The sequence below is a fragment of the Physeter macrocephalus genome, chromosome 18 (genome assembly GCF_002837175.3).
Source record: "Physeter macrocephalus isolate SW-GA chromosome 18, ASM283717v5, whole genome shotgun sequence".
Taxonomy (NCBI): domain Eukaryota; kingdom Metazoa; phylum Chordata; class Mammalia; order Artiodactyla; family Physeteridae; genus Physeter; species Physeter macrocephalus.
In genome coordinates, this window is record NC_041231.1 from 9,269,786 (window position 1) to 9,292,766 (window position 22,981).

Below are 22,981 nucleotides of genomic sequence, written 5' to 3' on the forward strand. Positions count from 1 at the left end.
CTATTTAGACTTTTTTCACCTTTAAGTCAACAAAAAAGTGCTTAAATATGTGAAAACAAAAGGAAAGAGTATTAACGAAGAAAAATTTGAGCAAAATCTCTCTCTGAAAAGTTAAATAATGTTGACTACAGGGTAAGATTAAGTCACACTAGCTTTTCTTGACACTCATTCCAATTTCTCTTTGAAATACATATGAATTCATTAAGAAATAGAAGAAAAAAAAAAAAAGAAGTAGACAGCAAGAAAGAGACAAGATAAAGTTAAGATTTCTGGAAACTGCTACGTATTCCTAGCTTGTAGCCCTAAGAGTTGGATCAAACAGAAAACTGGACCAGTTTCTGTGATGTTCTAAGGCAGACAGAATCTATAACCTTTCCCAAAACCCCCTCTCCCGGTAAAATCAGTAATCTCCTTTCTGTATCCATGCAGAACTGCACTGTACCATAGAAGGTACAGTTTGCAGACACAAAATATAATAAGTAGGGCAGAAACAAGATCCATTCTGCAGGCAGTATATATCAAGTATTATAGTTCTTTCATGTTCCCCATCTGGTCAGTTAAATACAGACTGGTTTATATTCATTAGTTTATAAATCCTTCTACTTATTAATACAAGCCAGAGAACCAGGCTGCGAAGAGAGCAGACAAGCCCCTCCCATTTCAACAAAACCCACACTAGACAGGGTCTGTTCTAGTCATTCAGCTTTTTAATATCTGAGATAGGCTTTTTACCAGAATCTAAGTAGATAATAATGCAAGCCAAAGGGAAACTTACTATATTTGTCTGAAACGGTATAAATGGTAAAAGTTGACTTAAGAAATAGGAAAATAATTAAAAATGAAAACGACTGAAAACGTATCAAAGATTTGCTTCCCCAAGAAGCTCTGGGGCTAGATAATTTTATAGATATATTTTTTTCAAATGTTCAAGGAAGAAATAAGTTTCTTGCCACATAAACTGTTTCTGAGTAGGAAAAAAAACAGAGTGACCAAATTAATTTGTCAAAACCTAATAAGACAAAATAGTTAACAAGGTAACCTAACAAGAAAAATACCTAACAAGAAACAAAAAACCTCACAAGAAAAATACCAACCTCACTTATTAATATTGACTTACAAGTAAAAATAAAATGCTAATGAACAAATGCAATAGTATACTAAAAGAATAAACCACCATAATAAAGTTGGATTTATCTCAGAAAGACAAAGAAGATTTAATATTGGAATATGTATTAAAATAATGTGTTCCAGTACTAGGTTGAATTTTAAAAGGAACCACATGACTATTTCAAAAAATACAAAAGAAAATACTCAATAAAATTCAACATTCATTCTTGAAAATATTTCCTGAAAGAACTAAGAAACTTTAATAACAAGAATATTAATCTCAAACTTACAATCAATATCATCTTAATTGTGAAATATTATAGCAGCATCTCCCAAAATATTGTTCTATAGATAACTAGATTCTTTAAGATTTTCCAATGGAAAAGCTTCCACCACAAGATGAATTTGCACATGTTGTTCACATTTGGAGGTCAGTAAAGTACATTAGCATTGTATATGCTCAGTAAGCCCCACAATTAGAAAAAAACAGTATCAACAATAACAATCTGCTTAGCTGTTTAACTCCTTAGTTCTCAGACTTATTTGAGCATTTCTTTTCTCACTTTCCGTTATTTCACTCTTTAACCCACTTCACTGTGGCTTTTGCCACCCACCTTTCTACGGAAACTCAAGCAAAAGTGACAAGTGGTCTCCTTCTTGCTAAATGCATTAGACTTTTCTTGATTTTCATTCTATTTGCCCAATGGTGTGCTGTTAAGTGTTTAACAACTGGCTCTCCTTGCAGGAAAAACGCTCTGGTTTGTAGTGTTTGCTAATTTCTGTGGTGTAAATACTCCGACGGTGACTGACTTAGGGCCATCGACATGACAGCAGAGTGGGCCACAGCTGGGGCAGCAGCAGCATATGACATGGTCTCCCCACCTCACAGATGCAATCCACACCAACACCTCACCGATGTAAAATAATCAGGAGCCAATGCAGTTGGTGTGGTTACTACCTCTGTTTTTATCATAACTTGTTTCACTGGTCGTATATACATCTAACTTTTAACAATGGCTGTGGATAACAGTCGGCTCACAAAAATCCTAAAAATTTAACAATTGACTTTCACAAGCCAGCCTGAGCTGGCTCCAGCACCGCCGTCTCCGCCTCTGCATAATTTGATATTCTGTGGATCCTCTACTCTTGAAACTGTCTCCTCCCTTTGCTGCCTAGTGACCAGTTACCTTGAATTCTTATCCTAACCCTATGACTACTATGTTAGTCCTTTTTCTTGGTACCTCTTCCTCCTGAGTTCTTCTATCCTATGTGTTCTGCAAGTTCCTTCTTGGCCTCACTCTTACCCATAAACATATCTACTTGCTTACAGCTTCCAAATCTTCATCTCTAACCACGTCTTCTCTCAAGACTTCTAAATCTGTATTTCCAATTTTTGTTTTGTTTTGTCTTTTTGTTTGTTTGTTTTGCAGTACGCGGGCCTCTCACTGTTGTGGCCTCTCCCTTTGCGGAGCACAGGCTCCGGACGCGCAGGCCCAGCGGCCATGGCTCACGGGCCGCCCGGCCGCTCTGCGGCATGTGGGATCTTCCCGGACCGGGGCATGAACCCGTGTCCCCTGCATCGGCAGGCGGACTCTCAACCACTGCGCCACCAAGGAAGCCCTCTATTTCCAATTTTTTGGGAACACCTCTCCCTGAGTTTCTTCAGGAACCTCAAACTCAACAATTCCTAAACTGGCTACCCATCTCCTCCCTCTGAAGAATTAAAGACACAAAATCCAACACACATTGGACCACTCCTCGCTCCCTGCTAGATGAAAAGGTGTTGGATTCTCTACTCCAGCCTTGCAAAGTACATTCCAGGATGCTCAGTTCATAACCACAGGCAACCCTTCTCACATCCCTTTCCCCCTTCCCTTCGACTTTTTCACACCCCACACTTTCCAAAGTGTCACCTTCAGCAAAAGCCCTCCCAACTCAACACTTTCTCCATTCTCAGCCCAGTAATGTCATAATCTCTACTTCATCTCTTTCCCAGCACTTTATGACATAGGGTAACTTAAATCTCCTCCAGCTTTTCATGTCCAGACCCTTTCTTCTCATTCTCCAATAATTCAGCACAAAAATCTAGGAACTGACCTTGTAAAATCAACTTTTCTAAGGGTAGGGGAAAGGGGTTTTGTGCTGTCAAATGAAAATTCTCTTTGGTGCACTGGGGGAAGGTGAAAGTATATGAACGCTCCCAAATGACTAATTTTTATCCCATTGAACTAAATACGTGGGTCTCCCACTGCCCCTACAAACTGCTGATTGATTCCCTGAGAAACCAGAGTCAAGATGAGCCAATCACATTCTTCCCTAGATTTTTACAACATTCATACAAAACTGGCTATTAAATTGACATCTATATCCTGAGGTGACAAAATAAAATGACTTTATTTGAATTAAGAGAAATTTAAGAGAAAGAGAAAAATGAAAATAAAGAATCTCCCAAGGATGGTCGGTTTTAAGTGACAGTGGAGTTACTGAATTGAATATAAGGTAAAGATTTGGTGATCTAACTTACCTTGTCACAAGTAACAAGAATAAGTACTTTCAAGTTGCTTACCACTTACATGACACATAAACGGATTTGCAGTGAACCAGAACAACTAAAAGCTTGGATCTAATCCATGGTTACATCTGAATACGGTTACACTTGTGTAGATATAATTGTTAAGTGTGGAATGGTGCTGGTAGTATGGGGTATAGTTATCTCATTCTCTGGCAAGTTATATACTGGAAAATTAGACTCTTGCTAAAGTGTGCAAGACAGGGTGGCTGGGTTCAGGCTGCTTGAGTTCAAATCTTAGCTTTATCACCTGGCAGGTTATTTTTACCTCTCTGTGTTTGTTTCTTCATCTGCAAAATAGAGATAATCGTGTATACCTTTTACAGATTGTTGGAAGAATAAAACGAGATAATGTACATAATGTGCTTAAAATAGAGCCTGATATAGAATAAGTGCTCAGCAAATATTAACTATGACTATCAATTGCTAGGCTACTTTTTTGGTGCTTGAGATAATTAAGGAAGAGTCCTTTAGAAGGATGGGTAAATGACAGCTTAGCTGAGGATTTAAACTGTGGAGTAGACTGAAGTGTAAACTGAACTGGAATAAAGCATTCTCTAAACATGAAATCCTATGGTTACATTTATAAATCAATCATAAACTAAGTTATCCTAATGACTAATATTACTCCAAAAAGTCATGATACCTATTTAGGATTAGGAAGTCGAATGAAACGGTAGATTTGAAATTAAAAAGAAACAATTATGGGGCTTCCCTGGTGGTGCAGTGGTTAAGAATCCGCCTGCCTATGCAGGGGACATGGGTTCGAGCCCTGGTCCAGAAAGATCCCACATGCCGTGGAGCAACTAAACCCGTGCACCACAACTACTGAGCCTGCGCTCTAGAGCCCGCGAGCCACAACTACTGAGCCTGCGTGCCACAGCTACTGAAGCCCGCACGCCTAGAGCCCGTGCTCCGCAACGAGAGAAGCCACCGCAATAAGAAGCCTGCTCACTGCAACGAAGTAGCCCCCACTCGCTGCAATTAGAGAAAGCCTGTGTGCAGCAATGAAGACCCAACGAAGCCAAAAATAAATAAATAAAATAAATAAATTTATTTTTTTTAAAAGGCAACAATTATTTGTTGAGCTTCTAATATTTGTTAGCAGTGTTCTAAGCACTGGGGATAAAGAATGAACAAAACAGACTAATATTCCAGCTCTTGTGTAACTGTGTAAATAAAGATGTAATAAAAAAAATTAGATGGTGTTAAAGGATCCATATGCTATATCTGATATACCTACCATGTGGAAAGAAAGAGGAACTAAGGTTGTTAAAGACAATTAGGAATTATTTCAACAAGCTACTGTGCTTTACTAAAATTTATGAATTAATAAGGTCTATTGATCCCCTTCTCCAAATTTGAGGATTAGTGATTCACTAATTTAAAAAAAAATTAGTTGAAATCCATTTATAAGTGATAATCAATTTTATTTTGTCTCTGAAGTAGCAACATAAGCATTTTGCTCATGTTACATTCAGAGTAAAAAATCGCTAATGTGCAACAGGGTGACTACAGTTGATAACCCTGTACTGTACAATCAAAATTTGCTAAGGGAGCAGAACTTAAATGTTCTCACCAAAAAAAAGAGGGAGAGAGAGAGAGATTTGCAAGGTGATGGATGTTAATTAGCAAATGGAGGGAAGCCTTTCACATTGCATACGTATTTCAAGCCACCACAATGTATATTTTGTTTTATTTTATTTATTTATTTTTTTGTGGTACGCAGGCCTCTCCCTGTTGTGGCCTCTCTCGTTGCGGAGCGCAGGCTCCGGACGCGCAGGCTCAGCGGCCATGGCTCACGGGCCCAGCCGCTCCGCGGCATGTGGGATCCTCCCGGACCGGGGCACGAACCCGTGTCCCCTGCATCGGCAGGCGGACTCTCAACCACTGCGCCACCAGGGAAGCCCTGTTACATAGATTATAATGAAAAATATCAGCTGTTTCAATAATACACAATGAAAATGGGCTATTTTAACAAAACTGTCTACTAGGCTTGAAGTGAAATGAATTTTTTCTTCTGCAGCTAACGTTTTTCTCCACCAGATACCATCGGCACTAAATCAATCCTTACGAAAATCATGTCCCTTATTGAAGTTAAAAGCATTCCAGCATTTCCCCCCAAATATGGTAAGGCTATCACTCCTATAGGAGTCTGGTTCTCTGGATCTTCCCAAGTACAATTAATCTGTGATGATTTTAGCTGCTAAAATGTTCACCATTACAGTTTGAAGCCTGTAATAACTAAGTGAAACAAGTTGAATAATAAGTTATTTGAACTTTCACCCACATCAAAATGGAATCCCAAAGACATTCCCCAAATGGGTAGCCATGCCTGGTCTTGTTCAACCTTGGCGTTACATGAACAAATGATTTAGAATCACGTCAGCAGCCTGTGATTTACGTAACTCACTTCTGCAGAAATTCACGTTGCTTGTGGAAAACATCACATGGAAGAGGAACTTACTACAAATATGACAACTGGAAATAAATGAACACTGAGAAGGCATTAGAGAATAGTACCTTCTTTAAAAAGAACTGTGGAACTAAGTGCACAGATATGTTTAAAAATCAAATTTGCATTCAGATTTAGGGAAATGTAGTTACCCGTATGATGAAAATGGTAGTATACATTGGTGTTCCAATATGGTCAATTAAGAAAGAAATAGAAACGTAATCTGCAAAAATGCTGAATCACTACGCTGTACACCTGAAACACACCATATTGTAAATCAACTATACTTTCATTTTAAAAAAGAGAAAGAAATATGTTCTCTAAGTTAGTGTTGTAGAACAGGAAATCACCTTAAAGTTGGAAGGGACTTTATAAGCTCCCTAATTCATTTCTTCTATCAAACAAGACTTCTTAACAGATGGCCATTCAGATTCTGCATGAATCTCTACTGACAAAAGCACGCACTTCCTCACAAGGCAGCCTTCCCCGCCGTTGGACAGCTGTAGTCATTAGAATTCTTTCCTTATCCATTCACCTGTCGATGGACAGGTGCTTCCATGTCCTGGCTATTGTAAATAGTGCTGGAATGAACACTGTGGTACATGTCTCTTTTTTTCTTTACACTGAGCTCATGTATGCCTCCCCTTAATTTCTAGCAATCCTTTGACAAGGGCTGTCTATGACCCAGGAGCTCCATAAGGGAAGGGACCAGTCTGCCTTGTCACTGCCCTTGTCCGGGGCCAGCACGACACGTGGCACAGAGTAAAGTGCCATAAAAATGAGCCATAAAAATGAGTAAATGGCTGATGACTGCCCTATAGGACCCAGTCAGTAAGTCCAGTCCATTTGTCCTTTAGGGCAGTGGAGCTCTACTGGGATGAAGGCATTTTTTTTTCTTTCCAATCTGTTGTGGATACTTTTATAAAATGTAAAACCATGTGCCTAAATGTCATGACAATATAAACTTTTTTTTTCCATTAATGATGTTTTTCATTTCTTTTTTTTTAAATTGACGTATAGTTGATTTACAGTGCTGTGTTAGTTTCAGGTGTGTACACCTGAAAAGTGATTCAGTTATACATAAATATATTCGTTTTCAGATTCTTTTCGATTATAGGTTATTAAAAGATACTGAATAGAGTTCCCTGTGCTATACAGTAGGTTCTTGTTGTTTATCTATTTTATATACGGTAGTTTGTATCTAGTAATCCCAAAGTCCTAATTTATCCCCCCCTTTCCCCTTTGGTAACCACAAGTTTGTTTTCTAATATAAACATTTGTAAATGCTTATCCTCAAATCTGCACTTACCTCGTGCCAAGTCAGTAACTAGGAGTGTGTGGAGTGGCATCAGTGCATAAACTGTCCTCAGAGACCACTCACTGCTTCACAACATCCCTCCCATTTTCTCTCTCTCTGTTCCGACAGGCCCTCTTCACGTTAGGTCCAGATTCTGCGATAGCCTTCTAGCTGCTTGCCCTGCACACTACTGCCAAATTAATCTTCTGATTAAATCATCTCACTCTTCTCCTCAAGACCTGGAATCTCAACACTCCTTACAAGATAAAACCCACACTCCTTTGCCTACATTCCAGACCCATTCTCATCTGACCTAAAATCTACATCTCCAATCACGTTTCTCACTCCTCACAGAGACATACAACCCACTTCCAATGGGATGATCTCCGCAAAATGACCCCCCAACACACGCTTATTCACTAGTCCAGGCTCCGTTTTCTTACACTGGAAATTCTTTCCCCCTCCTCTTAGGCCATCGCAAGCCCTGAACTTTTTTTGCTTTTAGGTAAAATTCACATACTTAAAATTAACTATTTTAAAGCGTGTGATTCAATGATATTTAGTACCTTCTTAAAGCTGTGCAACCATCAACTCTACCAAGTTCAAAAACATTTCATCACCTCAAAAGGAAATCCTGCACCCATCAAGCAGTCACTCCCCCTGTCCCCACGCCCTGGCAACCACCAATTTGCTTTCTATCTCTACGGATCTGCCTAGTCTGGGTATTTCATATTAACAGAATCGTACTTGAATTCCTTTCTGTTTCTTTCCCTGTATATTTTTAAAGCCATTTTTCTTAAGGTTACCCTGTCAATCCCTCAACTTGTGACGTCTAGTTCAACCCCCATATCCTCTACAGGCTTTTCCTGGATTTACCCTCCAGTCCACACGGATCTCGCCATTTTCTGAGTTTTCGTAGTGCTTGTTTTCTGCCTTCTTTAGTTTAGTCTTTAATCACATAGTGCTTTGAATGTTTGGTTAACTGCTTCAACGTTACCCCTTTTTGATTCATGTAGATTATCAACTCCTAGTTCTAGGAGCTGTGCTGTCTCCCCTTTGTGCCTAGAACCTACTTAACCTGTATGTAAGTCATTGTGTCCGGCTGTTTATGAATGAGGAGCAAGTTAAGGAAAGTGAAGTCTTGATCATCAGAGAGGGCTTCAAACCCATGTCAGTTCTTATCCTTCCTTCTATCATGGTCTCCTCCCTGCCACTGTGCTTCTCAGTGTTGTACGTATAGGTACGGGTCACCTCTTTGCTCTGGTAGGAGATGAACAGGTGTGGCTGCAGGAAGTTGATGGCAGGGTGCCCAAGGGTAGCGAGGGTGCAAATTCCCTGCGTTGATCTCTTGCTAAGAGACTCCTACCTTCGTTCTACAAGCACAGATGAAGGTCTACTGAGAAAAGTGGGCATGCAGAGATGTCACAAGGCCACATAAAAAAAGGTTCATCTATTTGCTTTGCTTTTACATGTAAATCAGTTCCTTTGTCTGGTATTTTTGATTCGAAGTGGCTCATAAATGCGTATCTATCTTGTAAAAGGAGATTAACTGTTAAACAATTATGGTAATAATACTTGTGATTCATACATGAAATCGCTAAGCGTACAATTATTTTATATATTAAAAACAAATGAATAGGTTAAAACTATGTAGTGTTTTATCTGACAATTGCCAAAAAGTTTGAAAGGGAACCGGTTTTATTTTGTGCATGAGTAATAAGTCTAAGTAACATCTTGTATCACACATCCTTATGAACTTTTCTCCAGCTGTAGTACTAAACAGAATTTGTTACAGTTGCCACTGGAAGCCTCCAAGCAAGAAAATAAAACAGTGCTCTGGCCCTTAGGCCATTTAAAACCTGTTCTTCTGACCAGAACAAGTAAAAATCCAACCTAGAATGCTGAAGGCTATAATTAACATTTTTTTCCCTTTCATATCCCATTTTGCCCGCTTTAGGAGAGCAAAATGGAAATTTCTTCTGGCATTAATTTCATATCATTATGTGTTACAAAAAATGTTAAATAAAATAGAAATAAACATTTTAGAGAGAAATTTAGGAAATTCCCTAAACATGTAGAAAATAGTAGCACTGAGAATCCCACAGTGAAAAAGCACAAAGTTGTCCTCAATATCCAAGCAAGTTTAAAGTACTTATAAAGTACTGATAACATGCCCAAGTCCCCTGTACTGTAGGCTGTGAATTAGGGAAGGTATGCAGGGCATATATATGTAAGTGGAATAAGAAGAATTACAAGATTCATTCCTACTCTCTAGGAAGTCACAGTTTCATTTGGTACACAGAACTTGCACACAAAACTTATAAGACCTGACAGCAAACCATCAGCAAATACAATGTGTGATACAGAATCTGGAACGCATAAAATTACATTTCAGAGTCGATCTGCCTTCTAATTATGTTTTACTTCAGCTAAGATTAAAGTTAGTTTGCATTTTCTGAGTTCAATAGCTGGTGGCCAGGGTAAATATTTCACACACATGTTGTATGACACAGGAAATCAACCTGACATTTAAAGCTTAACATGCATAATAAGAACAAAATAATTGTGTATGTGCGCTGTATTTTGTGAGGATTGGCGATCATGCTAGCAGGCATGGTCAAATACACATGAATTGGGACTTCCCTGGTGGTCCAGTGGTAAAGAATCTGCCTTCCAACGCAGGGGACGCGGGTTTAACCCCTGGTCAGGGAACTAAGATCCCACATGCCGCGGGGCAACTAAGCCCGTGTGCCACAAACTACAGAGCCCATGCCCCCTGGAGCCTGCGCGTCACAACTAGAGAGAGAAAACCTGCACACCACAACTAGAGAGAAGCCTACACACTGCAGCAAAGGGCCTGCGCTGCAATGAAAGATCCCGCACGCCTTAGCGCGGAGCTCGTGTGCCGCAACTAAGACCCGACACAGTCAAAAAAAAAAAAAAAAAAAAAAAAGAAAAAGAAAATAAATAAATATTTTTTAAAAAGGCATCACCATCTGTTGGGGATGGGCAGAATGGCTGCACTTTATTAAAAAACAAAAAACAAACAAAAAAACAAATACACATGAATCGTGATATGGCCTAAAGACACAATCATGCCAATATGCTGTGTTCCATCACTTAATTATTTTCTCAGCTTTCACTGTGTGGTTATTTGCCTGCCTAGTGCTAGCTGCTGGTTCCCCTACCCGGTCTGGAAAGCACCTGTCCCACCATCTATAAGGCCATGTCATCAGGTGGGCAGATTTTGTTTCCTATATAAGGATATTTGGTGCTGAAAAGCAAGCAGTAATTTGATAAATGTTTATGGATTTTGAATAAACCATGGTCAAATCTGTAAAATTTGAAGGTTTTGGTTACATCTGCATTGAGATGCACTCTTACATTCCATGTCTATATATGAAAAAATTAACTCTTTTTAGCTTCATATAAATTCCTTCAAAATCTATTTTCCTTATCATTTTTTCCCTTTTAAAAGTTTCATGTTGTTAAGGATTTATCTCTACGTGGTCAGTAATATATTTTCTGCGAATTTAAAAACAACCGAAATGGTAGTCAGACAACTGGATTGTGAATATAGAAGCTGGAAGTAGCTATAATACTTAAATTGACCAAAGGATGGTCATTTGAAATAAGATCTGGGTCTCCCTTTACTCAAATATTATATTCCAAATACATAAAAGTTCTAAATATGCTTTTAAAGGTAAGTAGCTAACTTTATTTCCCAGGGAAAAAAAGTTGTGTGTTTTTTTTTCACTTTAATGGGATAGTCCCAGTGAAATTTGTTTTACATTTTTGTTAGGTGTAAATAACATTTTTTGTAAATAAAGTTATGAACTATATTCACTTGGATAGTTAACCACTTAAATATATCCATTTTGAGAATATTATAAAATAAATAACCCTTCTGCAAAGTAAGTACCCTATCATTTGGATTTTCAAGAATAGTTAATAGCTTTTTAACAAAAGATGCATTCCTACATCTTTTGCTAATAAACTTTACTACTGAGAAATAAAGTAATATAGTAAATACATTATACATTATATGTGATACATACTACATACATAAAACCTAAAATACGTAATAACAAGAGATTTAGGAAAAATATTCAAGGACACAGGTTTTTCCCTGTGTCACACATAACTGAAAGACAGCCACCCGGCTCCAGGCTGGCCTGGCAACGCTGCAGGGTCACAAGGCAGGGATTAGGCTATTGCCTCTTCTTACTCACCATCTCGCCCGTTAACATCCTTGTTAAATCTAGATAACAATACTCATGAACATCAGGAGGGATGTACTTGTCTGTCTTGTTCACTGCTTTATCCTCCTTCTCTAAAACAGCTCTTGGCACAAAGTAGGAGCTCAATAGATTTTTGTTGAAGAAGCAAGTCTTCATTAAAAAGGAGTTCCTGGGCTTCCCTAGTGGCGCAGTGGTTGAGAGTCCACCTAACGATGCAGGGGACGCGGGTTCATGCCCCGGTCCGGCAAGATCCCACATGCCGCGGAGCGGCTGGGCCCGTGAGCCATGGCCGCTGAGCCTGCGCGTCCGGAGCCTGTGCTCCGCAACGGGAGAGGCCGCAACAGTGAGAGGCCCCCGTACCGCAAAAAAAAAAAAGGAGCTCCTTCTCAGTAGATTTGCTCTGGGGGGGTATCATCACCAAGTTTGTGTTACCCACAAATTCTGAGAGCCATAAACTGACTTTTGTTAGCTGAGATTTGCCCTGGGCTGTATTGAGAATTAAATCATCAGAAATGCTAGGGGCAGGGCGGGGTGGGGGGGAGGCAAAAGGAGAGAGAAATATTACTTAGTATCCCTGATATAAAGTTTCTAAAAAGCTTTTAAAACTTTGTTTTCATTTAGATAAAGACTATTCCAAAGACATCAGACTAATATAAATTTCTTAAAAGAAGTTCCAAAGAAAGTGAGAAGAAAAATGTAACCTGTAATCTGGGTCAAAGGCAAAACTACTTAATATTCCCTTTGGGATTTCCAGAACAATGCAACAGAAAAAAGGAAAAATTAATTAATTCAAAGGATATTGCTCTGTGTATGTGTATTGTATACACAAACACACACATATACATTGCTGTGTATGTGTGTGTTTGTGTATATATATATATCTTTTACAGTGTTCACTCAGAGGTCTGACAAGATTTTGGGAAACCCCTACTCATTTGCTATTTTAAAGCTCTTGTTATTTTAAAAATTATTATCACAAATTACATCAAGGTCTCATAATGACCATTTGTAGTAGAAGTTTACCTTCATGTGCTTCTCCATCAGCTATTTATGGTTATAAGTTCAGTATTCTGTCAAGAGTTAGAAGACAAATAACTCTATCCTGAGGTTATTTAATTTTAGGGAAAAAAACCCCATAATAGATATACATATTTTTTAGAGAAAGACTTAAAAGGGGGGGGCTTGAAAATAAAATAGCTCTGGAAACCACTGTTAAAAAAAAGCCTGGTTGTTGGTGTATGCTAAAGATCAAAGAGTACACAGGCCCAAAGAAATCAACAAAATCAAACCTTATGTATGGCTGAGAAAACTAAGAGGCTGTAACAAAGATGGGATATTTTTTCCGCCCCAATACAGGCTAGTCCAGCAGAGTACAGAGAAGCCCAATATATGAAATAAAATTATGTATGAAATAAAACTGGGTATAACAGCAATGAATTCATGTAGTGTCTCACATTATCGTCGATGGCTTTAAAGAAATAAAAAAGCTAGAGGGGTTCTCAATGTTTAATTTACTTTTTGCTTGATCTTTACTGATCAGCGCCATAGACATACTAAAAAAAAAGCAATAAGTGTAGGCTTTTAATTATAGACATAATTTTATATTACTGGCTAAACTTTGGAAAAGAGAGAAAAATATAAAAACAAAAAGCCCTCCATACCTCACTATTTTAATATAACTGTCATAATTTTTGTATAGTCCCTTCCAGACTTCATATATACATGTTTATATAAGGTTGCAATCAATGGTACACATACATTCTTTATGTTACTTTTTAAAAAATATTTTTCAGGTTTGCTCTAGTTTTCTAATTTGTCATTGATAATTACATAACATTCCACCTAGTGATTACACCATAATCTACTTAACCATTCCCCTGCTGTTGAACAGTTATTTCCAAATATTGGTTCCTATAACAATGTCTGTATGAAGGTCTTTGTGTATGTGGCTTGTCCGATATCCTACATTTCTCTGGAAAAAAATCTCAGAAGTGAGGGTATAGCAGCAGACGATGCAATATATTGCCCAATTGCTTTTTTAGCAGGCGGAACTAAGTGACAGTGACATCAGCTACACATAAGAGTACAAGTTTCTTCAATTCCTGAATTACAGAATTTTAGGATTTAAAAAAAAACTGTCATCAACAATCACTAGGACTGGCACATTTTCTACTGTTATTAAACTGGAACTGAAGTTTACAAATCCATATCTTGTAAGTCTGTTTAATGTGGGTCCTCTAGGGCCATATCATCCTCAGAGATTTTATAAAATACAGTCTTTGAACTTGGAGACTCAGGATTCCTGGCAACCATTCTAAGGTAAGAGGAACCAGTGATGCTTGGACTAAGACGGGAGCCGGGGAGCCTCTACTGACACAAGCTTATTGAAAACGAGACTGAGCTTCTCTAAGTAATAAAATGCCAAACCAACAGAGGTAATTTTACAGGATGACCTCAAGAGATTCTACCAATAGGATAATATGGCAAGGGACTTAACTATAGGCAAAAGCACGGCATGCTGAAAATAATCCAAATTAACTGCACAGAGCATTGGGCTCTAGGCTCTCAGATGGGATGCAGGGATCATCTGGAGTGAGAGGTTTCCACATAGTACACATATGCCCTGAAGGGCTTGTTAAAGGACAGATTACCGGGCCCCATCCCCAGAAGTCTCTGATTCAGTAGGTCTGGGGTGGGGCCCGAGAATTTGCATTTCTATCGAGTTCCCAGATGATACTGAGGCTGCTGGTCCAAGGACCACACTTTAGATTATTTCTTTATTCTTTTAAAATCATGTATAAGTACCTAATAAGTACCATGCTATGTGCTGGAGATACAAAAAGGAATAAAACCAGTTAGTACCTGCTTCAAGAAATTAATAGTCTATGTTTTTGTAGACATTGCACTGCTCTAGTCCTAAAAGTCAACAAACTTGGACCTTGTTGAAAACAAAGTTTAAAAATATATTATATTGCCTTTAAATAAAGCCAGGGTATTTCTAATTAGTTCCAAATGCTTTAGGAAAACATGTAGTAATCCTACAATGGCAAATGCCTGAGTGTTTTCTTCACTCTTCTGGATTTTTCTAACATATGCAAATAATTTGTTACAGTATCTTCTTCATTTATATATATACCATTCATGTGTTTGTTCTCTTTCATAACTCCATCCACCATATAAAAAAGAGAAAGATTTTCTATAAGTACTTGTCCATACACAATCAAAACATTGTTTACAAAACCCAGGTAATTATCAACTGACAGAAAAGAACAACACTGAGTATGGTAAGACTTGGGGATTCTCTATTCAGATTCAGACTTCAGTAACACTGTGGAAAAGTGAATGACAAGTAAGCAACATGCTTAGTCATACCCATGAGGGTGGCCTATACTTGTTAAACACTGCCTATCAGCTGATTCACAGAATTAATGAACTTGCTTTTGAGGTGGCTGCTGAGCTTCTATTTCTATCAGATACACGTTGGCTTCCCATAACTATTTTTGGCAAAAAAATAAAAGGCAAAATAAAGTAGGTATAAAATTTTGTGATCTGTGGATCTGCCAAAGTATTAGGCATTATCTGTATGTCTTTGGCATATTGTTTACGACATGATTGAAAGACTCCTCTCGTTTCAATCTATTAGAAAGCTACTTTAAAAGTCTGGAAGAACTAACTCATGAAGAGATTACGTAATTTGTTAAACGTCACAGAGAAAAGACACAGCGAGAGGTAATATTCAGATATCTAATTACATTAACCAACTACTAACTCCTGGCCTTAAATTTGATAAGATTTCTTGGATAAACTGACATTCAGAAATGACAATTTGTTTTTCTGAAGGAAAAAAATGGTTCAAGGAAGAATTACAATGCATGTTGATTTTTATTTTTATTTTTTTTCCCTGTACCACACAGCTTGTGGGATTTTAGTTCCCCAGCCAGGGATCGAACCTGAGCCCACTGGCAGTGAGAGCACAGAGGGCTAACCACTGGACCACCAGGGAATTCTCGGGTGTTGATTTTTAAGAGAAAAACAAATGCATGTGTGGGAGAACATATCCCTTCCTATCACGGCTATTTCAAGGGGCTATTTTCATATTTGGTTTCATGAAGGTTGGTTCATGGAGAACTGGGGACATGAATCACTTTAATTTTATTTTTCCTTCTCCTGATCCCGTCTTTCAAATTCCAAGTGTGTTTACTATTCCTTAAAAGCCTTGTTTGCAGGTAGCAAGCAAACCAGGAACTAACCTTTCAAATTTTTGCTGAGGATGTCTTAAAGAATTAACCCTGCTGGAAATATTGGCATTTTGCAAGTGGACTCCAAACTTTCAAAGGACACAGATGGTGTTGGCGGCAAAATGACGGGCAGTGGGGAGGGGTCAAGGTTAAGGAGTTCTTTCCAGCACCTCATCGTTGCCCCTGGCAGTCTGATAGGTATGTTTCCCCATCGCCTTCACTGTAAAGGAATAGTTGTTACTGCTTAAACACGCAGGATAAGAATATCTTCTTTGCATTCACTTTCCCAGATTCTCTCCTGAAGCAACTTATAGAGCCCAAGAAAGAAACAGTGCTAAGCGGCAACTTTAGAATTTAAAGCCGTCCTAAAAGTCTATGATGTCACCGAGGGGCAGGGTAAATTCTTAGAAAACAACCCTTTCATTCAGGTGTCTATACAGTTACTGTGCAACCCTCCGCGTGTGGGAAGTGAGTACACGCAGATCTCTTACACTCCCACTCAGGGTATTTCCCTACTTTTTCCCTCCTATCTACCTTCTCTTTATCTGTGGTAAACTGTGCAGACTTCTCACCCCAGGTCTGCGCTAATCTGAACTCTTCCCAGAAGGTCAGGAAATCTGTCTCAGAGAGGCTTAGCCACATATTACAATTCTCCTAGATGAGTCCACAAATTAAAGTGCTCCTTAAAAAATCAGTTAAAACTAGCAATGAATTTATTTTCTAAAAACCCGTGAAGTGGAAGAAAAATGTTTCTTAAACAAGGCACTGAAGCAAATTGAACTAAACTATTACAGGATTGAGTGTAAATCCTCCCTGTAAGGTTTTAAATCTCTATTGCAAATGATTCACGGTACATGAATTGATGACTTCATTTCTTTCCTTTACATCTGAGAAATCACAGTAGAGAAAACAATCTCATTGCACCCCGTCCCTCCAATGATTTTCAAGTTGAGAATGGCCTGGTCACTGGAATAGCTGAAGGTACAGCAATGGCTCTGAGAAAGCCAAACTAGACCGTGAAGAGAGTGGAAATTAGGGCTGCTCCCCACTCCCCACCCGCATAGGGGAAGCCACCGAAAACATGGAACACTCATCTACAGGCACTGGCCTGAGCCTTTCTTCACCCTATGCCCCACCCCCCATCCTTTGAGTTAGGTCCCCACTTGGGCTCTGTAGCTGCATACTCAGGGAACAGGGTGAGGGGTTCAGGCCTGGAACCAAGGCCCTTACTTGCTTGCAAACGAGACAATAAAATGGATTATTTAACAATCCATAAGGATAATTTAAAATTTATTGTTTGGATGATGCAGTTAATTAGATGCTTTTCCAGTGAGTCCCTACTAGTAAACTGTTGGGTTCTTAGGAGGCAAATTCACTTTTCAAGCCACTAAAAGTCCAGTTTTTGGCTGCAGCTTCTTAGAAAGAGCCCCAAGTTTTATGACAAGCACAGTCACTATGTAGTCTTTAAGCTGTGATACTAAAATGTCTTTTGATCTGAAGGCTCATAGGCCTCACTAAAAGACAAACACACATTAAGTATTCACAGGGTGCACCGTAAAAGTATGTAAAGAATAGAACTTTATCAAACAAAAGCACAGCCTGCACCTTCTAAACGCATTAGATATAGAAACTGACATGAAAGGATATACACTGTGTCTACACAGGACTCACAGAGATATTATCAGCAAAACAAAAATAATTCCTAGGCTGATTTTTGTCTGAAGTCACCAGAGAATAGGAAATAGAACAGTTTTAAACTGAATAATGATGAAATTTCTCATTTCAGAAACATTTTATAAATTGATCACCACATGGCAAGCGTTATCTTCAGTTCATTCTTAACAATAATCTCAAAATTAATACTAGGGTGAACTAAATAGTTGGAAAAGTATTAGCTCAATTAAATTCAGGGCCAAGGTCATATCATTTAAGATACACAGGTTTGCTGATAAAGTCTTAAAATCATACAAAAAAAAGAGCACAGAACAATAATTGCAATACTTTTCCCATTTCATTGATTAGGAAATGGAGATTTAGAATGGATAAGTGACTTTCCTCACTATAATAATTAAAATGGTTAAAAATGTAAACATTCACATTCTGAATTAAATATTTGTTATTAAAACATAGGTGTGCATTGACTGTTGAAGAAAAATATGAAGAATATATAAAACTGTTTTGTAAAATAAAAAAATAATTTAAGTATATACTATTATTGGGGATAGCTGTGGTCTTAACATCTCCAAAAGTTTTCCCCCAAATACGGTCTATTTTATTTGAGCTGATTTCCTTTCAAGAACCTACTTAAGTATTGTAGGTAAATAAAAATTAAAATACGACATTTTTATTAAATAAGCTTCAAAAGATATGCCATATAACTCCCCCAAGCCTACCTCTGTATTGTGATACAATACAAATAGTAAACGACAAAGCCGAGGAAGGTTACAAATAATCTTCCATTTGAAAATTTTATCTAGAAAGCTATGAAGCTAACTGAATGTTGATACACTGGGGCTATCTATGCTAGCAAGGTGGTTATTTACAGATCTTACTGTACTTTTGTGGAGTCAAATTAGATCGGTTTCAAAGGACCTTTGTAATAAGCATTTTAAATCGCTGCCCTTTTTGTTGCTTTTAGGCCTTAAGAGAGAAAGGGACAGGGCCTTAAGAGAGGTCAGCTACCCTCATGAGAAGATCTGTTAGGAAAAATAAGAAAAGCAAGTTAGAAATTCAGTTTAACAATTTTGAAGGTGTCGGGGGCATATGTTTACGCCTATAGACTGGTGACATAACACGTTTTCTTGATTAGTGATTTAAAAAAGAAATCCTCTACAGCTGATATTTATTTGGTGGAATCCTATGAGACCAAAAAATTCTTCCGGTATATTTGCCACACCTTATGGCATTATTATATTTCCAAGTTCAAGTGACAGTGAATTCAGCAGAACACCCACAAATTAGAATGACCAACATTTTCTGTCCTACCCATTGGGCATATATAAATCCTATGAAAGAAGAGAAAGTAATAGACCAGGATATATAAGACATTTGTAAAGTATTATTTTAATATTGTTTTCATGAAAGTCTCACGTTATTATAAACCATTTCACAATTTGAAAACTAAACGAAATGTATTATTAATACTTGTGTATGTTTCCACAGCTGTGCCACTCACACAGCTTCCGAATACATAATGATCTTGATAATTAGGATTAGTGGCAAACATCCTTATTTTCAGAGAATTACAGAAGAGAAAAATAAGCATTTGCTTATAGTCATATAACTTACTAAGAGCAATTAGCTGTGATCAGTAATGTATTATTTCTAACGCATACTCCTAAAGTCATACTTTTTTTTCCCTGTATAAATTTTAATACACAGGAACAATACAACTTTAATGTCACAGGGATTTTGGAATTAATATTGTGATTTTTAAAAAATTAAAATTTAATGGTTTTTAAAGTGTAGTTCTGAAAAATATACAAAGAAACGAACAGTAAGGAAACTAGTCCCTTCAAAGAAAATAGTGTATTTAATTATTAAAAATGCCAATTGCAAAACTATTTTCAAGGTATTCGAAGTTTAATAAAGAATATGACGCTGGTGGGTATTTTAGTTTTAATTAAAAAAAGAAATTATATTCTTTTAAATTTAAAAGAATGAAAAAAAGTGCCCAAAAAACTTAGCCTAGAATTCTCCAAAACTTTATACTTCACTGATGCCATGTTTTCATAGCAGTTATCATAAAAGCAAGCAACAAACTTTTAAACATGAAAAAGTTCTGATTTAAAAATTAAATCACCAGGTTTTTCCCCCCTTCCACTGATCTGCAAAAGATTGAGCAGTCGGTCACTAATTGATTCTAAGACCTTTAAATTTAAGATATAATCATCGGCAAGTGAAGTGTCATATTATAATTTAAATAAAGTAGAATGATGAGAAGTACACATTAAGACAAAAATGGATGCTTTTGTAACAAACCTCACTTTTTAGCTAACAGCATTCATTTTACAATTTTGTATATTAAAGAATACTATGGTGCCATATTAACTTCAGAGTGAATCTGATTGAAAACAGACAACGCAAAAACTGTTTTCAAACTTGAAAAAGATCTTTTGAAATATCACTGCAAAAGCTAACTGGTAGCATCTCTGAGTATTTTCTACAGAACTTTCATAGGAGTGGAAGGTATTTCTTTAGAAAGAAGCTGCAATGAGTGTCTATGTCAGTCTCTATTCCAAAAGGGTTTTCTAAATCATCTAGACCATCAGGAGGTCCTGTTTTCAGTCAGCGATTGATCACTTAGCTATGCACAAGAAGACTGCCACCGAATACCTGGGATCTGTCCAAGATCTGCCCAGCTCCTTCTAAAGGGTGTTAGTCATTGCTCTCTCAATAACTCCAGTTACAATTTATTTCATGAATGATAAAAAGAGTTAACATGAAAATAATGTACTTTAAAATCGAGTTTTTCATACAACTCAGTTAGTCATCTTGCCTGGTTTTGTTTTCAGACGATGATCTATACAAATTAATTTTACATTTTGACCCCAATTTTGAAAGGAAAAGAAGAAAACTTCAGCTTCTTCATGACTTTTTTTTTTTTTTTACTTTATTCTTCCTAAAATAATTGACACTACTTTCCCAACCATTATTCTCAGACCCAAGTGAATTAAATTCTCGCGGTAAAACAAGAGCACAACAAAATAATAACGATATAATATCATCACCACGATCATCATGATCATCATCTTGCAAATTTTGGACGCATCACCAACACATTTCAACAAAGGGCAGTTACGGTAAGCCGACTCACCTAAGCAATGGGAGTTAAGAAGAATTTAGAAACGCAGCCTTCTGATCACCAGCAGAGGTAAAGGCCCCTTCTTTACCTAACAAGTGACCTTATATAAAACCAGCAGATAGGTTACTCCCAGTTTCTGCCTCCCTACCTCAGGCTCCTCCCCAAATACCGAGACAGAAAGTACCACAAATACACACCCACTTTCCACCCCTTACACGGAGGGACCAGAGACTTCGGTTAAGCTGCCCTACCTCCACCTACCCCAGTCAGGCTCCGAAGAGCAGGAGTCGAGCCTGGCACGTGGAGGAACCAAGGCGCCGGCGGGCCATCTTCCCGACCACTGCGGGGGTGGGAGGGGGCCGCGCTCTCCATCCCCTGCCCCCCCGGCAAGCCAGCCCCCATCCCCGGCCCTTCCACTCGGCTCACCGCCAGCAAAGTGCTTAAGGGCAGCGAGGCTGGGTGACCCCCAAGCGCGCCCCTAGCTTAACTGTCACCACGACCCCGCAGTGGTCACTGTCTGGGTGCTGGAGCCGGACTCCGTGGCCGCGGGACGCACCCGCACGGGATCCCGTGCCGGGCCGCGAAGTACCCCGGGAGCAGCTCTCGGACGCTGCGCACTTTCGCCGGGGCTCGGAGACCCGGGTTCTCTCAGACCCCCGGGCAGGCGCGCGCCGAGGGGCCCGTCCCGGCCGCGCGGGGCGCACGGGCTCGCGTCGCCGGTGCGGACCGCCGCTCTCCCCCGCGCGCCTCGCGCGCAGCCCGTGCCCTCCGCCGCCTGTGTGTTAGCCCTGCGCCGGGACGTCTCCTCAGGGCGCGACCCTCGGCCGGGACCTGTCAGCCCCGGTGCCCTCGGACCACGACCCGTCCGCCCGGGGCCCCTCCGTCCGAGAGCCCGTCGCCCCTGCCCCCCGGAGCGCGCCTCAGCGCGGGTCCTTCCGGGGCCCCGCGCCCCTCGGCGAGCCCCTCCGTCCACGGGCCCTCGCCCGGCGCCGCTGCCCCGAGCGCCCCTGGCAGCCCGATTCTGACCTGCGGCGGTGGCCTGGCGGTCCGCTGCGGTGTCCCGGTGGCCGACCCAGCGCCCCAGGCGGCGGCTCCGGCGCGGGCTCCGAGTGCGGCCGGCCCCGCCTGCAGCGGCGGAGCCAGGCCGGGCCGGGGGCGGGCGGGGGCGGGGGCGCGGGGCGGGGGCGCTCGAGGGGGAGGGGAGCGGCCGGGGCGCCGCCGCCCCGCGCACAGTAGGACTCCTGCTCGCCGCGCCCACCTTCCCTGGAGCGCCTACTCTGCGCCCGGCCTCGCTTGTTCCTCACAGCCGCCGCTGGGAGGCGACCCAGAAATGGTCCCATTTGCCTCGAGGAGGGACCGGCCGGAGCCCAGGAAGATGCCCACGGTCACGTCGGGGAGAGCCGAGGTGTGGAGTTCCGGAGCTGCCCGCCCTCTCCAGGCCCGCGGGTCTCGCCCTCGCACCGTGGTCTACGGGTGTTTTCTTTTGTTTTGTTCTCTTCCTCAAGTTCTTTTCGATGACATTCTTAAAAAAAAAAAAAAAAAGATAAAGAAAGAAGAGCATATTTAGGATCACCTGGTTTTTATCCCATACCCAATGGCGCTAAACACTTTCTGCGCCCCCCCTTTCGCATTTGTACTTCCCACTGGTATTCATTATTCACTTAGAGCGACAAAGTTTTAATTGCAAAAATTTAAAGTATTCATTAACCTCTGACAGAATTTTTAAACTTCTTCAGCAGCGTTTTTTACGCTGAGGGACCCAGACACATGGTGCGGGGCTGGGGCGGGACGCGGGGCATGGGAATCTTAAGTTTGCATTTTGAGGAGCAATTTGGGGTCGAGCTTCCTCGTGCACGGACCAGGGGGACTCTGGGCAGCTTCGTTTCCTGCCGCTCCCTTTATCGCGACCCGTCCAAAGGGGGTTGATAGATGCCCAGCCAGAAAGCCCCCTAGTCTTCTGGATTTGAGGCCTGACTCTCCTTACCTTTTTCCAATCCCATTTACTGAACATCCTGTTCTGGGCCTGGCCGTCCTTGGGGAGCAAAGGTGCATAAAAACTTGATTTCAAGAAGCTTATCAATTACTTGCCCGGGATTACTTGCTCCAGTCCTTTAGCGTCTTAATTGGTTGGGGATGGCTAGTTCTTTTTCCTCTAGGGCAGCTGGTCCTTGTTTGCAGTTTAAAGTAAAACATTATGGGGATGGTTATCACCTGGAGAAGGTTCAGAGCTTAATTCAATAGATTCATGCCCTCCACCTGTCCCATAAAAT

At 40.0% G+C, this 22,981-nt stretch overlaps 1 protein-coding gene across 2 annotated transcripts in view; it reads right to left on the reverse strand.

The window, feature by feature from the left end:
* Positions 1 to 21,812, reverse strand: part of PPARG (peroxisome proliferator activated receptor gamma) — a 130,334-nt gene extending 108,522 nt beyond the window's left edge. The window contains exon 1 of one of the 2 annotated variants that reach the window (XM_028479208.1): positions 21,738 to 21,812. The gene's annotated coding sequence lies outside the window, so the exon portion shown is untranslated. Of the gene's footprint in view, positions 1 to 20,723; positions 20,858 to 21,737 lie in introns of those variants that run through there. The other variant, XM_028479209.2, reaches the window with a different exon arrangement.
* Positions 21,813 to 22,981: the final 1,169 nt, after the last annotated feature.